Raw genomic sequence first — 20,684 nt, 5'->3', positions numbered from 1 at the left:
AAATATCCAACCCGCATGGCAGAGCCTGGCAAGCTATCCGTGGTCTATGCCAAATAGACCAAATTGATATGCCAAATCCAGTAATAAATGGATCTCATTTCCCTAACCCTGAATATGCAGAGTCAAGAAGGATATGGAAGGAGAGGCTGATAAAACACCAAGGCAGACATAGGCTACCAAAACGCAGAAAAACAAAAATGATTGTCTGTACTTTTAATGCTCGTACCCTGGCATCTGCTGCATCCATTGAAGACCTTATGGTACAAGAACGAAAGATCAAGTACGACATCATTGGTCTGACCGAAACGAGAAGACATCAATTCCATCATTCTGTTTTCGACACTGGAGAAGAACTGTTCCTTGGAACATATGATAAAAGAGGCGTCGGTGGTGTCGGTATCCTTGTCAACACAAACTTAGTCACGAGCATTGATTCATTTGAATGCCTAACAACCCGAATCGGACGATTACACTTGAATAAATGTGGCTCACTACCGGCAGTTTCTATCTTTGTTGTCTATGCACCAACATCCAGTTATGGTGAAAGAGAAACTGAGAAATTCTACATGGAGCTGGAGAAGTTCTATAAAGAAGATCACACCTTCTACAAGATCATTGTCGGTGATTTTAATGCCAAGATAGGACCAAGAAGATCAGTCGATGAACTCCACATCGGAACCCATGGCCTGGAATGGAACGAACAGGGTGACAGACTGTCTGAGTTCATCATGTCTACCAAAACCTTCCATGGTAACTCACAATTTCAAAAGGCTGAATCTAAACGTTGGACATGGGAGTCTCCCGATGGACAGTTCCACAATGAAATAGACCACATCATATTCAATCGGCGGTTTTGCCTAACCGATGTTGCTGTTGTCCCAAAATTCCAAACGGGATCAGACCACCGTCTTCTTCGTGCAAAATTCTACCTCACAGAACGAGGAGAAAAGAATGCAAGGTTTAAGAAGAGGACTCCCAGAACAACCACCAACTGGGAACTCTTTGGCTCTGTTGCGGCAACATGGGAAGATGCCGTCATTGACAACATTGATGAGGAATACGATCGAATGATTCAGCACCTCCATGATTGTGCAAGGAATGCCAAGAGAGAGATAACCACAAAAAACCGTCTTTCTTCGAACACTCTTGAACTTATTCGCCAACGTGGCTTGGCACGTGCCTCAGGCAACCACAAGCGAACATCCGAACTGGCAAAACAGTGCAGAGAAGCCATCAAGGATGACCTCAAAAACAGGAGAGCAGCAGTAGTGGTAGATGCGGCAGAAGCTGGGAAAAGCATTCGTAATGCCCGCCTGTCCTTCACCAACTACAAAACCAAGATGACTGCCCTCCGACATCATGATGGATCTATCACATCTTCCAGAAGGGCAATGGAGAAGATTATTCATGACTTCTACTCAGATCTCTTTAATAGCCACATCCACTTGCCCACATACCACATACCACATGATGGATATGTCGTTCCCAATGTTCTCCCTTCCGAAATCCAACATGCCATCTCGTCGGTAAAGAAACAAAGAGCACCTGGCCCAGACAAGATCAGACCTGAACACCTGAAGAACTTACCATCAGTACTCATCAATACATTGGCTCGACTCTTCACACGCTACCTGTCTGAATGCAAGGTTCCATCCCAATGGAAAACCAGCAGGACTGTACTACTATACAAGAAAGGAGACATCCACGACATTGGCAACTATCGCCCAATCTGCCTATTGTCTGTCATCTACAAACTATTTACTCGAGTCATCCTGAATAGGATTAGCAGAACACTAGATAAAGGACAACCATGTGAACAAGCTGGATTCCGAAAAGGATTCAGTACCATCGACCATATTCACACAGTAACCAAGCTCATTGAGGTATCTCGGGAGTTCAAGATGCCACTCTGTCTAACGTTCATTGATTTAAAGAAGGCCTTTGATTCTGTTGAGACGGAAGCGGTCATAGAAGCCCTAGCCAATCAGGGCGTACAAACTCAATACATCAGGATCCTTCGTGAGCTCTATTGCGGATTCACTACCAAGATCTCACCATTCTACAAAGAAGTAATCATCCATATCAAGAGAGGGGTTCAGCAGGGTGATACCATTTCACCAAAACTCTTCAGTGCCACCCTCAAGAACATCATGCGATGACTGGAATGGGAAAGCATGGGAGTGAAGATAGATGGTCGGCAACTACACCACCTCCGCTTTGCTGATGACATCGTTCTAATAACACCAAACATCAACCAAGCGGCACAAGTGCTGAACGACTTTGACCGTGAATGTGGAAAGGTCGGACTACAGCTGAATCTTGCGAAGACAATGTTTATGTGAAACAGCCTTGTTCCTGACGCTCCATTCGCTCTCAACGGAACCACCATCTCCGAATGCAACAGTTATATATACCTAGGTCGAGAAATCAACATGATGAATGACCTGGTACCTGAGTTGCGCACGAGGAAGAGAGCGGCTTGGAATGCCTTCAAGAGCATTGAAGAAATAACTAAAAGGACAAAGAACCTCCAGCTACGAGCACATCTCTTTGATTCCACTATTCTTCCTGCATTAACATATGCCTCAGAGACCTGGACCCTACGAAAACAGGATGAGAACGCTATTCAGGTCTCTCAAAGAGGAATCGAAAGAACTATGCTTGGAATATCACGATTCACTCAAATGAGAGATAGAATCCGGAGTTCTGATCTTCGTCAACACTCAAGAATCAGGGACGCTGTCTCATTTGCCAAGACATCAAAAATCAGATGGGCTGAACACGTAATGAGGTTTACAGACAACCGCTGGACTAGAGCCATTACTGATTGGATTACACGAGACATCAAAAGATCACGTGGACGCCCACCTATAAGATGGTCAGACTTCTTCGTCAAGACCCTAAATGATCGGTTTGAGGCTCTACATGTTCCTAAAACGAACAGATACCATTGGGCTACGCTAGCACGCAACTGGGATGAATGGAGACGTTACTGGCACCCGCTCGAATAAATCGATGAATAACGGGGATTAAGTGATTAAGTGATTAAGTGATACTCACTTGACTCAACCTCATGGATTATTTATCACATCTCTTTGTTCTAGTTGTTTATTTGTCAGACATTTTACCATTCCTAAGTTGTCTTGATTGCTATAGCTTTAAAATACAGATTAATATGAAGCAGTTTCCCAGATGTCATTTGTTTTCTTAAGACTGAGCATAGTTGGGTTGGAGCTACAGTTCAGCAGGGTGGGTGCTTGTCTTGCTGCCTCATTTCTTAGTTGCAAATAATTCTACTTGGTGTATGAAAATGAGTGGATGCCTATTTTATCAATGTAGTTTGTTTATAGGTTTTGTGCATGACTCTGCATTTCATTTGCATTTCTGTTTAAATAAACAGAAATAATATCTTGCCATGTGTTTGTTTATAAGGCAAACATTTGGATGTCCCTTTTTATGACGTGAATATCAAGATAGTTTTTCTACTTTTAAAACTACAATTATATTTTTTAAATTTTTATGATTGAGATTTCATTAATTATATGTTCAAGATTTGGGGGCCCCTATGAAGCAGTGTTCAAGATCCCAAGGGTTGCAATCTAGTCATGAGGCCAGATAGTTCAGTGCCAGAGCTAGCAATAAATTGCATCTCAGGCCCAAGTGACATTACCAATTTTTTAATTTTTTTAAAATTTTAATAAGCCAGCTTTGTATTTATTTCAATTTAGTGTTTTTTATACTCAGAGAACTCAGATCTCTCAAAATTTTATTTTTTTACTTTTTAATGATAATTATTATTATTATATTTTTTGGCTTTTTGCGTCACACTTGGTGATGCTCAGGGGTTATTCCTGGCTTTGCACTCAGGAATTACTCCTGGCGGTGCTCAGGGGACCATATGGTACGCTGGGACTCGAACCCGGGTTGGCCATGTGCAAAGCAAATGCCCTACCTGCTGTACTATCACTCCAGCCCCAGATCTCTCAAAATTTTAAAACAACCTTTTAACTTACCTTCTTAAAATTACTATTATTTTACCTTTCATGCTTCTTACTACGTTCTTAATTACTATTTTGTTTTTGTTATGTAGCAAGGTTTGGAGCGATAGCACAGTGGGTAGGATGTTTGCCTTGCACACAGCCAACCTGGCTGACCCAGGTTCTATTCCTCTGCTCTACTCCTCTCAGAGAGCCTGGCAAGCTACCGAGAGTATCTCGCCTGCACGGCAAAGCCTGGCAAGCTACCAGTGATGCATTCAATATGCCAAAAACAATAACAAGTGTCACAATGGAGATGTTACTGGGCCCGCTCCAGCAAATCGATGAACAATGGGAGGACAGTGACAATTATGTAGCAAATTTTATTTATTTTGAATACCTATACTCACTTGTTTAACCTCATGAATTACTAATGAAGTCTCTTTGTTCTGGTAGTTCAATGTCATATATGACATTTTGTCATTCCTGATTGCTGTAGCTTTAGAATATATATTGATATGAGGCAGTTTCTCGTGTCATTTGTTTCCTTAAGACTGAGTATAGTTGGGCTGGAACTGTAGAAAGCAGGAGGGGTGCTTACCTAGCACCCCACATGGGTCCCTGAGGCCAGTGGAGTAACCTTCGAGTGTAGAGCGAGAAGTTACCCTGAGCACAGAAGGGTATAGTGAAAAATCAAATGAAAATAAATAAAAGACTGAACATCGATATGTTTGGAACTTAAACTTCTTCAAAATTGCTGGAATGTTTATTGATAATATGATGAATTACTAATGAATCTGAAGAGATTTAGTGTTTAAAGTATTGATTTTCGAATCTATTAATTCTCATCTCTACGTTTTTAGATTTATTTTATATATCTCATTCATATATTAGCTTAGTGGATTTATAAGGTAAAGGCCCTCCCGTTGATCGTCGATTTGCTCGAGCGGGCCCAGTAACGTCTCCATTGGAGACTTGGTTGTTACTGTGTCTGGCATATCGAATACTCTCGGTAGCTTGCCGGGCTCTCCGAGAGGGGCGGAGGAATCGAACTCGGGTCGGCCATGTTGGCCGCTTGTAAGGCGAACGCCCTACCCGCTGTGCTATCGTTATAATTAATAGATATTAACATATTCTTTATATATTATTAAATAGTTGGTGTCATTGTTGCTATTATGAACAGCACTGGTTTTAGCTTTTTAATTTTCACTTTTATTAAGATTGAAAACTTATTAATAAGGCTACTTTGACCTACTTGTGGTATTATAATTCTTATTAAAACACTGATTATATTTTGCCTAGCTTGTTTTTTAAGAATATACGTGAATTTATTTTCTTTCCAAAAATCTCTTTCTCCCAAAATTAATTGACTATATTTCTTTGTAAAATTATTTTTGTTATCATTTTTTCTTAACTCTAGATGAACATAGCAAATTCATTAAGCTAATCTAGAGTTATTTAAGTCAATTGATCATAAAAGTGAAGGAACCTATGAAAACTTTGAAACATTCCTAACAATTAAAGTTATTTTAACATTTTCCTTCCATTAGTTAAAGATGCAACTCCATGTATTTAATTTCTTAATTACCAATTGCTTCAAATACTTTTATTCAGGAGTAAAAGTTATTCAGTAATTTTAAGCACCAATTTCTCATTATTGTCAGCTGCCTGTGTATAGACATGTTTCCTACACTATAAATTGTATTACTAACGTATATCTTAAAATAAGTGGAAGAACTAATTCACTTTTCTTTGTGTGGAAATTATTATTCTCTACCTTTCTTGCTCGAGCAGGCCCAGTAACGTCTCCATTGGAGACTTTGTTGTTACTATGTCTGGCATATCGAATACTCTCGGTAGCTTGCCGGGCTCTCCAAGAGGGGCGGAGGAATCGAACTCGGGTCGGCCATGTTGGCTGCGTGCAAGGCAGACGCCCTACCCGCTGTGCTATCGCTCAATTGTTTTAAAACTTTGGTGATAGCTGGCAGATACTTTGAAAATGAATCAACCCAGTCAATTTTGTTTGTATCATTTTAATGGAGATGATATATTTTCAACTTTTATTTGATGAAAAATATTCGTACTAATTTAACACGCAAACTTGGGTCCACTTTTTCTTCTGGACTGAAAAATTATCTTTTTTTATTTTGCTGATTTCTGTGATTGTTTTTTTCTGCATAATCATCACCAACTTAATGACATGAAGGTGGGGTCTAGCCATGATGTGAAACTTTGAAAGTAATTGTCCTGATATTGCTTCAAAGTAATAACTAAAATGTGTTTGATTCAAAATGTTAAGATGCATAGAATACCTATGGATATATACTAAAATAGAAATGTCTAAAAGGCAGAAACCATTTGTTCATGACAATTTTGTGTTCTCAAAAATAGAGTTAACACATTGGTTATATTGATTTGTACATTACATTTGAAATATTACACTTGAGAAAATTTACTATAGTATTGCAAAGAATTGATTTTTAAAATATTTAATCTTCTGTGTCCTAATACTCTGTGACACTATAAACTTTTGGTTTTTATTTTATCTATTAATGCCATTTTCATCACTACCAATCTAAGACATATTACCGTCTCCATTGTGACACTTGTTACTGTGTTTGGCATATTGAATACGTCACGGGTAGCTTGCCAGGCTTTGCCGTGCAGGAGAGATACTCTTGGTAGCTTGCCGGGCTCTCCGAGAGGGGCGGACGAATTGAACTCAGGCCGCCCATGTCGGCAGCATGCAAGGCAAATGCCCTACCCACTGTGCTATAACTCCAGCCCAGCATTGGACGAGGGGCAAAACAAATATGCTTGCTATGCCACTGATAAATACATTGCATTTCTATCTTTGAAGTAGTAGTCTGAACAAAAAAAAATGAATGTAATGAGCATGCAATGAAACATGGTGTTCATATATTCCTCTAGGAATTTTTGTCAATGTTTCTCTTAAATACCACACCTTTTATTTAGAAATTAGTTAAGCATGTAGGATTTACAAGAGTTCATGAAATTCAATCTCCGACATGAATATTCATGAAAATTACTTTTGTGAGTCAGATCTAGTGGTTCCAGATAAGTCTATAGCCTACTATTGCCTTCTTTTTGCCTTCTGTACTTTGTTCCTCTGATTTTCGAAGTAATGTTTTTTTTTTTAATCCCTCTAAAGAGGACTCTCAGAGTGGCAGGAGATATAAAACGGAAGGAAGTGGCCAGCTGCCTAATTATCCTAGACCGATAGATTGATTGTAACTGTGTCTTACTTTCTGATTCCTTTGGGCAGTTTATCTGGAGTCTACTAATTTTAGGTAGTTCTTCGAATCATTTCCCGGATCAAAATGGTACATCTTACTATTACTTTTGCTATTGATGTCATCCAATAAAACAATTTCTTAGTTCTCTTTGCTTCTCTTGCTTGGAGTGTCTGTCTTTGGCAGAAGCTGTGGCCTGAATTTCATTCTTACTATTTGTGTGATCTACATATGTTGACAGTAAATATTGAGATCCATCTCTAAGCACAGTGTAGATTTACTTCCAACAATAACCTTTATTTGTATTTATTTTTGAAGTAAAATAGTTCTATTGAAAGAAATTTACATAGAGAAGTCTGACTGGGGAGGAAGAGAGGAATACAAGTTTGAGAACAATGGCTTAGAAAAAAGCCCAACCAGACCCTTTAAAAACCCTTTACAGATTAGTGTTTACTCCTAGGATGGGAGAAGCATGCTGAAAGTAGACTATATATAGACCAAACATGATTGTCACTCAATGCCTCTTTTGCAAACCACAGCACCCAAAAGGAGAGAGAGATAACAAAAGGGAATGCCCTGCCGCAGGGGCAGGGTGGGGTGGGGGGGTTGGGGGTGCTGGTGGAGGGATGGGTACTTGATCATTGTATAACTGAAACCCAAGCACAAAAATTTGTAAGTCTACCGTGGCTGGAAAGATAGTGCAGCAGGTAGGATGCGGGCCTTGCAGGCAACCAGCTCAGATTTGATCCCTGGCATCCCTTATGGTCCTCTGAGCATCACCAGGATTTATTCCTGAGTGCAGAGCCGAAAGTAACCTCCGAACACTATCGTCTGTGGCCCCAAAACAAAAATACAGTAATTAACTAACTAATGAATTAATTAACTATTAAAGAAAATAAAAATCCTTTCCACGCCATCTTGGAAGACCCAACTCCACATCTCCTGGATCTCTGCTTGTTCCTAAAGACGTGGGCAATCTCCCAGTTGATCTCTGGGCCCCACTCCAACCTTAAGCTATAAACCCTCCGTCGCAGCAGGGTCCAGTCAGCCTCCATGTTCACCCTCTCCCATCTCAGCAAGCCATACTTTACATTTCTTGAAGAGTGCTATTCATCACAACTCTCAAAGCTCACACTTATTCTTCCTATCATTGGGTGAAGACAGATAGAGCAGGGAAAGAGCAACACCCAGCTTAATTCATCAGAGATTCTCAGAGAGCCTCCTACAAAGATTCACTCTCTGAACAGCAGGAACACAGTGAAGACAGTGGAGAAGACAATACAGGAAATTTACCAAGTTCAGTGAGTGAAAATAGTTAACATAGAAGGCTCTGCCAGTATCAGTAGGCTCTGAAAATCATCTGAGAATGACTGCTGAAACCAGGATGAATTTGGCAAGAAAGGAGCTCCCTTTAAATGACAAGTGGTGCGGAGGTAAATATATAGAATTGTAAAGTAATAAAGGTCCCGTTTTCATTGAATATGCCCAAACAAGAGGGAAAACACTTAACATATACAATTAGTTATTAACATCTATTACATGATCTTTTAATTCTTTGCTATAATAGAATGATTGTTTGAGTGGAGTATTCTCAGCCTAGGGGTAAAGAAAATAAATTATGTATAAGGTGACTAGTGTTGAATAAATTCTTTTACTTACTACTTTCTGAATTATGTTCCCTTGTAAAAAAAATGAAGAGATGATATTATTATTATTCATCTACTTCTTTCACTAATCTTATAGTTTTTTAATATTTCTAATTGCTCATTCACATAAAGCAGTATGTAAATAACAATCAAATAAAAGTATCTGCATATTATTAGAAATGCACAACCTATAACTTATACATTACAAAAATTAGTATTTTTATGACTATTCTATAAACGTTTCAGGTTTTCTTAGGAATATATAAATGCGAATGTGCCAAAATTACACGAAAAGTCTTGAGGAAAACTGAAGAAATGTCATTTGGATTAATCTATTTTCAATAAGAAAATATGCATGTGATATATTCTCAGGTGTCATAGGTTCCTTTACTTTCCTCTATGCTACTTAGTAATGATATACATATAAATGTGTGTGTATATCATAAATTGCTATATATCAGATTATATTTTCTCTACTCCGAAGCAAGTTTTTCAAAAAGAAGAAACCTTGTTTTACATTTAAACTGAAGCATTATGAAAAGGAACTGGTTTTATTTTTCCACTGCAAGTCATTTCTCAAGTCTAAGGCAGAACAATCAGAAGATTGCTAACCCTGTGCTAGATACTAAGATGATTCCATGAATATCTGATAATGCAATATAAAATGACTACCTGTGGGCAACTGTAAAGACATAAGAGAAAGCACTAATCATTGGTAAATTTATCCTATTGTTGAATTCTACATTCTAAACCAAAAGTCTGTTTGTTTGTGCATATAAATAAATTTGTAATAATGAATATGAGTGGTATGTGCATATGTTCAACTTTTTCATTCAACCTTAGATAGTTGTTTGCCCCCTAAAACTCGGTCCTTTCTTTGTATTACACACACACATGCACGCACGCACGCATGGATCACAAAAACAATGTTGCAATGACCTTTTCTTAGGGCAAGAGTAGCTTTACCTTGCTGCTTTCTTTTGTTTGGTTTAATTTTTGGTACACACATGCTAGCCCTCAGACCTTACTCATTGTGCTAAGGAATCACTCCTGGTGAGGCTTGGAAATCATATGTGATATTGGGGATCAAATCTGGGTGAATCACATCCTAAGCAAATGCCCTACACACTGTATTATCTTTCCGGCCCACAGTAGGACATTTTTTAAGTAAATGATGAACAAATACATTTGCCATACTTAGCACTAAGTCTTTCAATAGATAAAATAAGATAACTTTGGGGAGGGTGGAGAGAGAGAACAGTAAAATCAAAAGATAAAATGAAAAGCTAAAGCGAAAAATGACTTGGCTACCGAATAGTGTGCGTGTGTGCGATGTGAATGTGCATGTACGTGTGTGTGCGTGTGTGTACGTGTGTGTGTATGTCATATCAGGCAGTGTTCAGGAGGCTCCCCCAGTTTGTTCTCTGCTCAGAGGTTCATGTAGTTTCACAGACTAAACCTAGTTATTCTGAGTGCAAAGAATACTCTCCAATCTACTGAGAAGTTCTATGAATTTCTTCCTACTTTGCTTAAATGGTCTAACTACCTATCTGTTGCCATATGTACACAAGTATATGTATATGTATATGTATATGTATATGTATATGTATATAACAAAAATGTGTGTGAGCAAGCATATGACTAAATATATCCATGCGTTTTATCACAAAGTTCTTATTTAAATGTAAAATTTGCATAATAACATAAATAAAATATCAATTTGAAGAAAAAAATAGAGGTAAAAAAGAGTAATTCTTGAAGTAAAAATGCAAGACCAGTAATGAAATTGTATCATCTCACTGATGGGAAATATGCTTCTAACTAGAAGCTTTCTTCTAATGGCTGGTAAGATCAAAAGGAAATATATTTACAAAATTTTAAATACTCATTTAATTTAAAATAAATTAATTATAAGAATCACAATTTCTAGTTTTGTCATACAGAAATTAAACTAAGAGATATTAATGTGGAAAAATCTTGCTGAACAAAGAATAAAAATATGAGCACGTATGCTTTATGTGCATCATTAAGTATAGTGGGTAGAGAAGGATGAAGTGAGAGAGTAGTATTTGAACACAACCCAAAGGTGATAAAGTAGCATCTGGGAGTTTTATCTTTCGAAGAAGGGCACTGAGATTAAGAACACAAAGTAAATATAAATTGGGAGTCTTCTGTGTCTATTAGAGAAATAGCTTTTAGACTACTGCTGGGTAAAAATACTTATAGAGTGTCAAGGAGAAGATTCCCTCATTTTAGAATAATGAGGATATCCCTTAACTTTGTGTGTCCAGATGAAAACCATATCTCAGTTGAAAACATTATAGCTATGTAATATATTTGATACACTTAATTACTGAGCATAATGACTTAATTGTTACTACCTTAAATATGCTGAGAATGCTTCATTAGCACAGAGTGGGAGAGGTTTATCTAACAAAAATATATTTTATAATAAAATGATAAACCTTTCTTATACTCATGGGTGTCTTGCTGTATGATGGAGTGTTAAACACAAAACTCAATATCCAATAAATGCTAGTAACCTAGAACATTGTAGAGTTTCGATTGTTTCCCTTCTGGATACCATGGCTGAAAGGAAACGGGTTCACTGCCATACCCAGCAGCTAGAGGAAGAGGTTTATAGTGACTAACAAAGTGACTAAACCACCTGTCAGAAAATCAGTATAAAAATCAAAATTCAATACTTTATTTTTACTGCATAAATTTTGAATTTGCTATATTGAAAAGTAAAAAATAACTTGTAAGAGGGATGGAGAAAGTTCAGTAGGCAGAATGCTTGCATTGCATGCAGCCAATTCTGTTTAATCTGTGGCAATACTTGTGGTTACCAGAGTCTCACCAGGAATGTGATCACTGAAAACAATAAGACTGACGACCTCGGTGCAGCAAAATTAAACAATTATGTAAGGTCCACTGAACTAAGGTGAGAACTGTATAAATATCTGACTTTAATTTCAGGAAGATTGGGAACCACTGAAGATTTTTTTTTGACTGACTTATGGTTTAGTCAGGTAACAATTATTTTATGTTGAAAATGGCACTATCTAAAATATAACGATCACTTAGATCTTTAATATACTATTCTAGGCAGGACTATCATGTCATGATAGAACAAGTTACTAACAAAAATAGTAACAAAAAAGTTACTAACAAAAATTCCAGATATGTGTTATAATATTTTTATAGACTGAATATATTTCATGAAAAACATACTTAATAGTGACTAATAAAATTTCTGCCTGGAAAAATGTAAAGTTGTAATTTCCCCTGACTGATATAAAAAAGAAAGAAAAACATAAGGAATAGAAGCAATATATGCAAAGATCCAGGTTTAATCTATATAATTTATTCATTCATCTATGCATTTTTCTGTGCTAAAGAGAAATTGACTTTTCTGCAGCACAAAATAAAAAATATATAGATTTGTTTGGAGATTTTATAAGATTTTGTAAAGAACAGTGTAGCCAAGATGTGGCCTGCTAAACTAATATGGTACAGGGTAAACTGTGTTTAACTTATTTTTTAGAAAAGTAAGTTTACATACTTCTGGGTCTATAGCTCACGTTGGAATTGGTCTTCCAAATCTGGATCTCAAGTCTCAGTACAACAGGACAACAGACTGTTTTAGAGGCCTGTAAATTCTTTCCTAATTTCCTAAAAACAGAAAAATATTTAAGTAGAATATTGAATATATTTATACATGAGCCTCTCTGCCCCCGCGCCTGGGTGTTCCTTCCCGGAGTCCCTTGGAGGGGAGCGGGTTGAGCTTTCCTCCCCGCCCCGACCAGGGCTCCGGCAGCCGAAGACCTCCAGGACCAGCCACCACCATGCTGAGACCACTCTCCGCACACATGAAGGTACTGGCAGAGGGACAAAGCCACGCGGGTTCTGGGGCCGAGACCTCCAAGCCTACTCGAATTGGAGTCGAGCATCTTCCACCCAGATCCTCCAAATTCCAGTAGGCGGGGGTCACACCCACCACCTGGCCCCCTGGCGCCGTGTAATCCCATCAGCGGCCAAGACTCAGAGACTATAAAATCCAGATCCCGGACGAGAACAGTGCAGTCTCTGCCCCCGCGCCTGGGTGTTCCTTCCCGGAGTCCCTTGGAGGGGAGCGGGTTGAGCTTTCCTCCCCGCCCCGACCAGGGCTCCGGCAGCCGAAGACCTCCAGGACCAGCCACCGGCCGCGCGACATCTTATCAGAACTTTTTTTTTTTTTTGACATCTTATTGTCTCATTACTTTGGACAAACTTGCAGGCTATCGAATGTAGCCTGCCCACAGGGCAGAGTCTGGCAAACTCCCCGTGGCGTACCAAATATGCCAGATACCAGTAACAATGATGGGTCTCATTCTCCTAAATAGCCTTGAATATAATCTCAGGGCTAGGATGAAAGAGACGTTACTGGGGCCTGCTCGAGGCAATCGACGAATAACAGGATGATGAAATGAAATGATGAAATGAAAATACATGAGCCTAGTGTAGTGTTTGGAATCTGTGGCATATTGAGCAATATACTGTAAGATGTGCTGACTTTGGCAGCACATATACTAAAATTGGAATGTTACAGAGAAAATTAACATGACCCCTGTGCAAGGATGACACACAAATTCATGAAGCGAGACAAAAAAAAAATCCTGAAAGCTTATGTGATAGGCTGTGCTGCCAAGCAACTAAAGTTTAGTTGTTTGTTGTACATAATAGAATGTTCTTCATAAAAACAAATTTAAACTAACTTAAATCTTCTTAAGCTAGGTTTTCAAAATGTTTGCACTTGTGAAAATAGAAATAGAGAGCATATGTGAAACAAATTATATAACTAAAACCTGATTTGAATAATTTTATAGAGAATCTATAATGAAATGATTTCAAATACCACAACTGTGCCTTATATTCTATGTCCTTGCTGACCCAAATTGCTCACTGAAGTTTTATTTCACAAAATTCTCTTTATTTCCACCTGCAATTTTGTTCTATACTTAGTTTTCTTAGCAATATCATTTGAGGAGTGACTGACTTCAGATGAAGGCGATCAGTGAGCAAATTGAGACTCTTTGACCTACATATCCAATCTCCACCTGCTTGGACTCTATGCATTATCTGATAGGCTCTTCAGCTGACTGACTGTTGCATTAAGCTATTAGTGAAGGACACAACTTTGTTTTATTACTTTTTGCAATTTATTGTTCCTACCTGTCTACCAACTTCAGTGGGCTATATGCAGGTAAACAACATCAGTATCAACAAAAATACGTCTACCTTAAGTGCTAAATATAACTATTGAATCATAATTTGTAATTCTAACAAGATCCCCAGCAGATTCATATGCATATTAAAGCTGAGAATCACTACTTAAAGAAAGTTTAAAGGCCCAGGATGATGGAAGAGTAAAATGGATTTATTTTTATTTCTAGAAGAGACAAACTGTAGACTGGAGCTGTAGCACAGTGGGTAGGGTGTTTGCCTTGCTCACGCCTGACCCAGATTCGATTCCCCCGCCCCTCTCAGAGAGCCCAGCAAGCTACCGAGAGTATCTCACCCACACAGCAGAGCCTGGCAAGCTACCTGTGATGTATTTGATATGCCAAAAACAGTAAAAACAAGTCTCACAATGGAGATATTAGTGGTGCCCGCTCTAGAAAATCGATGAACAGAGGGAGGACAGTGCCACAGACAGTGCTATTTTTATTTGTAACCTGATATATCACCTTTTAAATCCATGTCTTTCAAGGATTCTCAGTGGATAAAAGTATAATATGGTTTATAAACATATATATACATCAGCAATATGTACACATAGGTATATGTATTTGTACATGATAGGCACATTATATATAGGCATATTATATGCCTATATATATTATATTCAATCAAAACTATAGGGAAAGAAGGGGAGGATTTCAATGCCAATTACTATAATAGAGATAACCACAACTTCCATTAGTTGGGTTTCAAATTCCTTTTGGGAATGAAGCTGAAACTGCTGTGAGAGGAATTAGTCTTTCTGTGATACTGGAATGAATAACTTTATGTTGTATGTTTTTCTTTTCCAACAATATCAACACAAGGAAAGTTTTGAAAGCTTTAATTTATATCAAAAGTTTGAAAACTTTAGTTTATAATTTATAAATTTCCGATTTCTAGGTCAGTGACAAAGGTATCTGCAGGAAAATACTAGTCCCAGTCTAACCTCTTCTTCCTTGATTTTTCTTCAGTTTTCTCATAAAAACTCAATTTTACTAGGGACTATTCAGGCCAGTGCCCTACTCATAAAATCTGCCCCACAGGAAACAAAATCATATTCCCACTGTTCTTCCTCTCTACCTTTGATCTGAATGGCAATATTTTCATTCTTCTGGAGCAATTTTTTTTTCACCTTTCATCAACGGGACTTTTATTTATACTGATATTTGTACTAGTATGATTTTATTTTTCTTTGAAAATTTTGAAAATGGGCTGGCTTTCAGAATCTTTGTATTTGTCAACAAAATGCTTCTTGAAAATCTAAACTAGCCACCAACCTTGTTATAAAACAATTCAAAATTTCTGATTGTATATTAGTAAACTTAGAGTATTTGAAATAATATCACTTTAAATATGAATGTTATTCGACTTGTTGGTGTTTATCAATCCATGTACATTTTCTAAGCTAATGACTGCTTGGCTATGCAATAAGAACTGTTAGTAATTTCTTAAACATTAAATTAGTATTAGTTAATAAGATGAAAGAATATTACACTTTTCTGTAGTCTTAGTTTAGATTACACTATTTTAATTCGATTTATTATGCATAATTTTATATCTAGATAACCTACATGTAAAATTAAACTTTTAAGTTGTTCTTTGGTGGTTACCTGTTAAGGCAAACTTTGGTTAAAATTGACTGAGGCAATAGCTCTGGATAAGTGCTACCTTTACCTATCTCTGTGCTCTCGTTTTTGTTTTGAACTGGGGTTACACTTAGTGGTGTTCAATGTCTTTTCTTGGCTCAGTGCTCAGGAATGAACCTAGGAGTTGTTCAAAAGACCATATACAGTGCCAGGGATTCAAACCATGGTTTATGGGATACAAGTCAATTGCATTAATCCCTGTACTATCACTTTGACTCTATTTATTTGATTTTTGCAATAAAAAAATCATCTATGCTATGGAAAAGCAGTATGGCTTAGAAAGCTTATTTCATTAGCAATAATAGGATTTGTGTTAAAATTAATTTGCCTTCATGTGGTAAGCCCATCTTCCTATACCTCTTCCTTTTTTTTCAAATATATGTTATTTAGTGGCCAGAGCAATAGGTAAAATACTTGGCTTTCATCAGCAGATCTGGATTTGATCCTTGGCACCACATATGTTCCCTCAAGCCCCTCTAGGATCCTTGAGCTCAGAGTCAGCAGTAAGCCCTACGTACCTCCAGGTTTGGACCGCCAAAACAATAATAAAAACACAAGAACAAAAAATATTCTACAGTATTTAATATAATGTTGGATAAAATGTAATAGCTTTATTTAAGTAAACATTTATCATTTATTTGGGTGCACCCATATCTCAAAATCAAACTTAAGTCATATTTATTTTAAATGAAGCATTGTGGTAGAAATATGAGGATTTGCTATATAAATTTATAATGTCACTATATCAGACATCTGTTTAATCATAAGTTTATTTAATAGCCTTGCAATTACTGGACAGTTTCCAGATGCAAAATACCCACCGACATTAACAATTTTTCCTGTAATGTATCTCTAATCGTCATTTAGTATAATAATCAACTATGAGATACATTTGTTTTGCTTTTTAGTCATAATAGGAAAATTTCTCATTAAGCAGCTTTCTCTATTCTTTTGTTGCTTGTTTTTTTCATTATATTCAGAGGTTCTCAGGGCTTGCTCCTGACTCTCCTCTCAGGGATCACTCCAGGAAGGCTTAGGGGACCAAATGGGATGCTGGAAATGGAGCCTGACTTGGCCACATGCAAGGCAAGTTCCTGACCAGCTATACTATTTCTCCAGCAACTTCCTTACTCTTTATTGGCTTTGTTTCTTTACATGATTGTAGGCATGTGAAAATAAAGTTAGATTTAACTATATAATGACTTAGAATTATCCCAATGGTATCAGAAAATCACTTTGCTATTGTACAAATTAGTCTACAGAGAGAAATATTTTAAATATGTTATATTGAAAACTAAATCTGGAATTATTGACAAATGAAGAGCTAATGTTATCATTTTGTTACCGAGCATATAAATCCCTTTTGTCTAACTGGGAACTCGGAAAAAATGTGAAAACAAGAAAAGTAAAGTTGTCGGAAGACAGGCCCTCATCTAACACTACCGCTAGGTTTTAACTTCATTTGGAAAAATGCTATGGGAGCCACAGCCAGCAGCGTAGGAAGGAGATGGATCATGAAGTGGTGCTGGCAGTTGGAGAATACTCAGGGCCTTGCAACGTGCACAACTGTGCTCAACCATTTGAGCCATATCATCTTCTTTTTCCATATTTCTTTGTGGTATCTTGTTTTTCTTGTATAACTCTGTATAGTTTCTAATTAAAGGATTTTTTTCTTTTTGGGTCACACCCAGTGATGCACAGGGGTTATTCCTGGCTCTGCACTCAGGAATTACTCCTGGTGGTGCTCGAGGGACCATATGGGATGCTAGGAATTGAACCCAGGTTGGCCACGTGCAAGGCAAACGCTCTACCCGCTGCTATTGCTCCAGCCCCATGCTGTTTATTTTTAACAAGAGAAGAATCTGTGCACAGAAAGTTTATTTGCTTTTAAGAAAATTGACTTAATGTCACGTATTAATCTAAATTATATTTTGAAATTTTGACATATAGATCTTATCATTCCTATAATACAGGTAATTTATGAAAAGCAGAGAAAACACTTTGTTTATTTAGACAAACATTCTACTAAATCATAAGTTTGACAACATTTATTCCTTTGTGCTCTTAACTCCATAAGAATCTTTCAAAATTGGACTTCAGTAAACATTTTAAATTAAATTTACAAGTTTAATATAAGCTACCTATCATCTAAAGGATAGATAAACATACACTGAAAATTCTGCTGTCAAATTTTTGGGTCACAACTGGCAATGTTTAAGGTCCCCTTCCGCACTGTGCTCAGAAATCAATTCATGAGGAATTCAGGGAAAATTTGTAGTGCGAATAATCAATGCCAGGTCAGTTACAAGAACCTTTCCTCCTATAATACTTTTCCAGACCTTCAACAAGAATATTTTTTTATATAGTTAGTCACAGTCATGGTCCTCCCATTGTTCATTGATTTGCTTGAGCGGACCCAGTAATGTCTCCATCATGAGACTTGTTGTTACTGTGTTTGGCATATCGAATACGTCACAGGTAGCTTGCCAGGCTCTGCCGTGCGGGCGAAATACTCTCGGTAGCTTGCCGGGCTCTCCGAGAGGGGCTGAGGATTCGAACTCGGGTCAGCCATGTTGGCCGCTTGTAAGGCAAACGCCCTACCGCTGTGCTATCGCTCTAGTCCCTATATAGTTAGTAAATTTTCTTAATATACTCAATCACATTTATCAATGCACTGTGTTAAATTTGTTGAAATTTGAAGTACTATTTTAGTCCAATAACACGTTTTAAAGCTCCTAGCTAGCAATAGTCAACTGTCTACATTTGCAATTTATCGAAAGAAACCAAATTTACTTTCCCAAATAAAATTTTGATTTTTTTTTTAAAAATTGGTGATCCAGTTAAAGATACAGTCTGTTAGTCTAAAGTTTGATAGATGGAAGATAGTATAGTGGATAAGGCACTATCTTACACATGGTAGACCTGGGTTCAATCCCCAGCTCTCCTATAAGCACTGCCAAGATGAACCCTAAGCACAGAGTAGGAGGAAATGCTGAACACAGTGGAGAGTTTTTTAAAAACCAAAAAAAGGGAGGATAAACAGGGCAGAGCAGGGAAGTTAAACTTTTATAAATAGCTAATCATTTAGCAATACGATTTTTAAATTTTATTTCTTTTTTTTTAAATTAGTGAAACACCATGAGATATAGTTATAAACTTACAGATTTTTGTGCTTGGGTTTCAGTTATATAATGATTGAGTACCCATCTCTCCACTGGTGCCCATTCACCACCTCCAATGTCCTGGAATCCCTCCCACCCACCCCCCACGAACACATTCCACCCCACCCGTGGCAAGGCATTTCCTTTTGTTCTCTCTCTCCTTTTGGGTGCTGTGGTTTGCAAAAGAGGCATTGAGTGGCAATCGTGTTTGGTCTATAGTCTACTTTCAAAATGCATCTCTCATCCTGAGAGGATCCTCACAACACCTTTTATTTGGTATTCCCTTCTCGATCTGAGCTGCCTTCTACCCCAGCAAGTGCGGCTGGCCTCCAGCCATGGAGTAAACCTCCTGGTACTTATGTTGGCTATTTTTGGGGTTAGTCTCCTATTTTGTGACTTTATGTTTATGTGACTTTATGTCTGTCCCTCTCTTTCTGACTCATTTCACTTAGCATGATAATTTCCACATAGTACCGCTTGTATATAAATTTCATGACTTCATCTTTTAGTACTCCAATGTGTAGATGTACCAACGTTTCTTTAACCAGTCATATGTTCTCGGGAACTCTCAGGGATATTGGCCTATAGTTTTCTTTGTTGGTCATGTCTTTGTTTGCTTTAAGTATTAGGGAGATATGTGCCTCATAGAACCTGTTTAGGAGAGTTCCTGTTTTTTCAATTTCCTGGAAAAGCTTGAGGGGAATTGAAAAAAAGGCCTTCTTTGAATGTTTGGAAGAATTCACTAGTGAAGTCGTCTGGTCCTGGGCTTTTGTTTTGGGGAAGACTTTTGATTACCGCTTCAATTTCCTTGAGATGAATGGGTCTATTCAGGTATCCCAAGTCTTCCTGGTTCAATCTTGGGAGATTATATGAATCCAGGAATTTATCCATTTCTTCTAGGTTCTCTTGTTTTGCGGCATACAGACTCTCAACGTAGTCGCTGATGATCTTTTGGATTTCATTGGTTTCTGTTGTGATATCCACTTTTTCATTTCTGATTTAGATTTTTAGGGTTCTATCTCTTTCTTTGTGAGTCTTGCTAGTGGTTTATCAATCTTGTTTATTTTCTCAAAGAACCAGCTCTTGGTTTCATTGACCTTTCGAATCGTTTTTTTTTTTTTTTTTTTTTAGTTTCCATGTCATTAATTTCTGCTCTAACTTTTATTATTTCTTTCCATTGGCCAATTTTGGGTTCCTTTTGTTGGTCTTTTTCTAAGATCTTGCGCTGTGTGGTTAGGTTATCTATGTAGACCCTTCTTTCCTTAGGAATGCTTGTAACACTATAAACTTTCTTCTTAGTGCAGCTTTAGCTGCGTTCCATAGGTTCTAGTAGCTTGTGTCTTTATTCTCATTTGTTTCCAGGTATCATTTGATTTTGTCCTTAACTTCCTTCCTGACCCACTCATTGTTCAACATTGAGTTTTTAATTTCCAGGTGTTTGATTTGTTTTTCGATATCTTTGTGTGATTTGCTTCTATCTTCAACTCATCGTACTCTTAAAAGATTGTTGATACTACTTCTATCTTCCTGATTCTATTGAGGCATGTTTTGTGGCCTAGCACGTAGTCTATTTTGGAGAATGTTTCATGTGCACTGGAGAAGAATGTGTATTCTTTCTTTTTGGTGTATAAAACCATGTATAGGTCTATAAGCCCTCTCTCTTCTATTTCTTCCTTCAAAGCCAACGTTTCCTTGTTGAGTTTTGTTCTTATTAACCTATGCAGAGGTGATAAGG

General features: G+C 37.5%; 1 protein-coding gene and 1 non-coding gene across 2 annotated transcripts in view; both read left to right on the top strand.

The window, feature by feature from the left end:
• The window catches only part of PCDH15 (protocadherin related 15), a 743,595-nt gene that overhangs the window by 287,465 nt on the left and 435,446 nt on the right, over positions 1 to 20,684 (top strand). The gene's annotated exons all lie outside the window — the stretch shown is intronic.
• LOC130030019 (U6 spliceosomal RNA) lies at positions 13,425 to 13,531 on the top strand. Its single transcript, XR_008793449.1, has one exon. It is a non-coding gene; the product is annotated as a U6 spliceosomal RNA (small nuclear RNA).

Source organism: Sorex fumeus, unplaced genomic scaffold (genome assembly GCF_029834395.1).
Source record: "Sorex fumeus unplaced genomic scaffold, SorFum_2.1 ptg000043l, whole genome shotgun sequence".
NCBI classification, from domain to species: Eukaryota; Metazoa; Chordata; class Mammalia; order Eulipotyphla; family Soricidae; genus Sorex; species Sorex fumeus.
The sequence above is the reverse complement of the archived record's forward strand: the minus strand, read 5'-3'. Positions and strand labels throughout refer to the sequence as shown.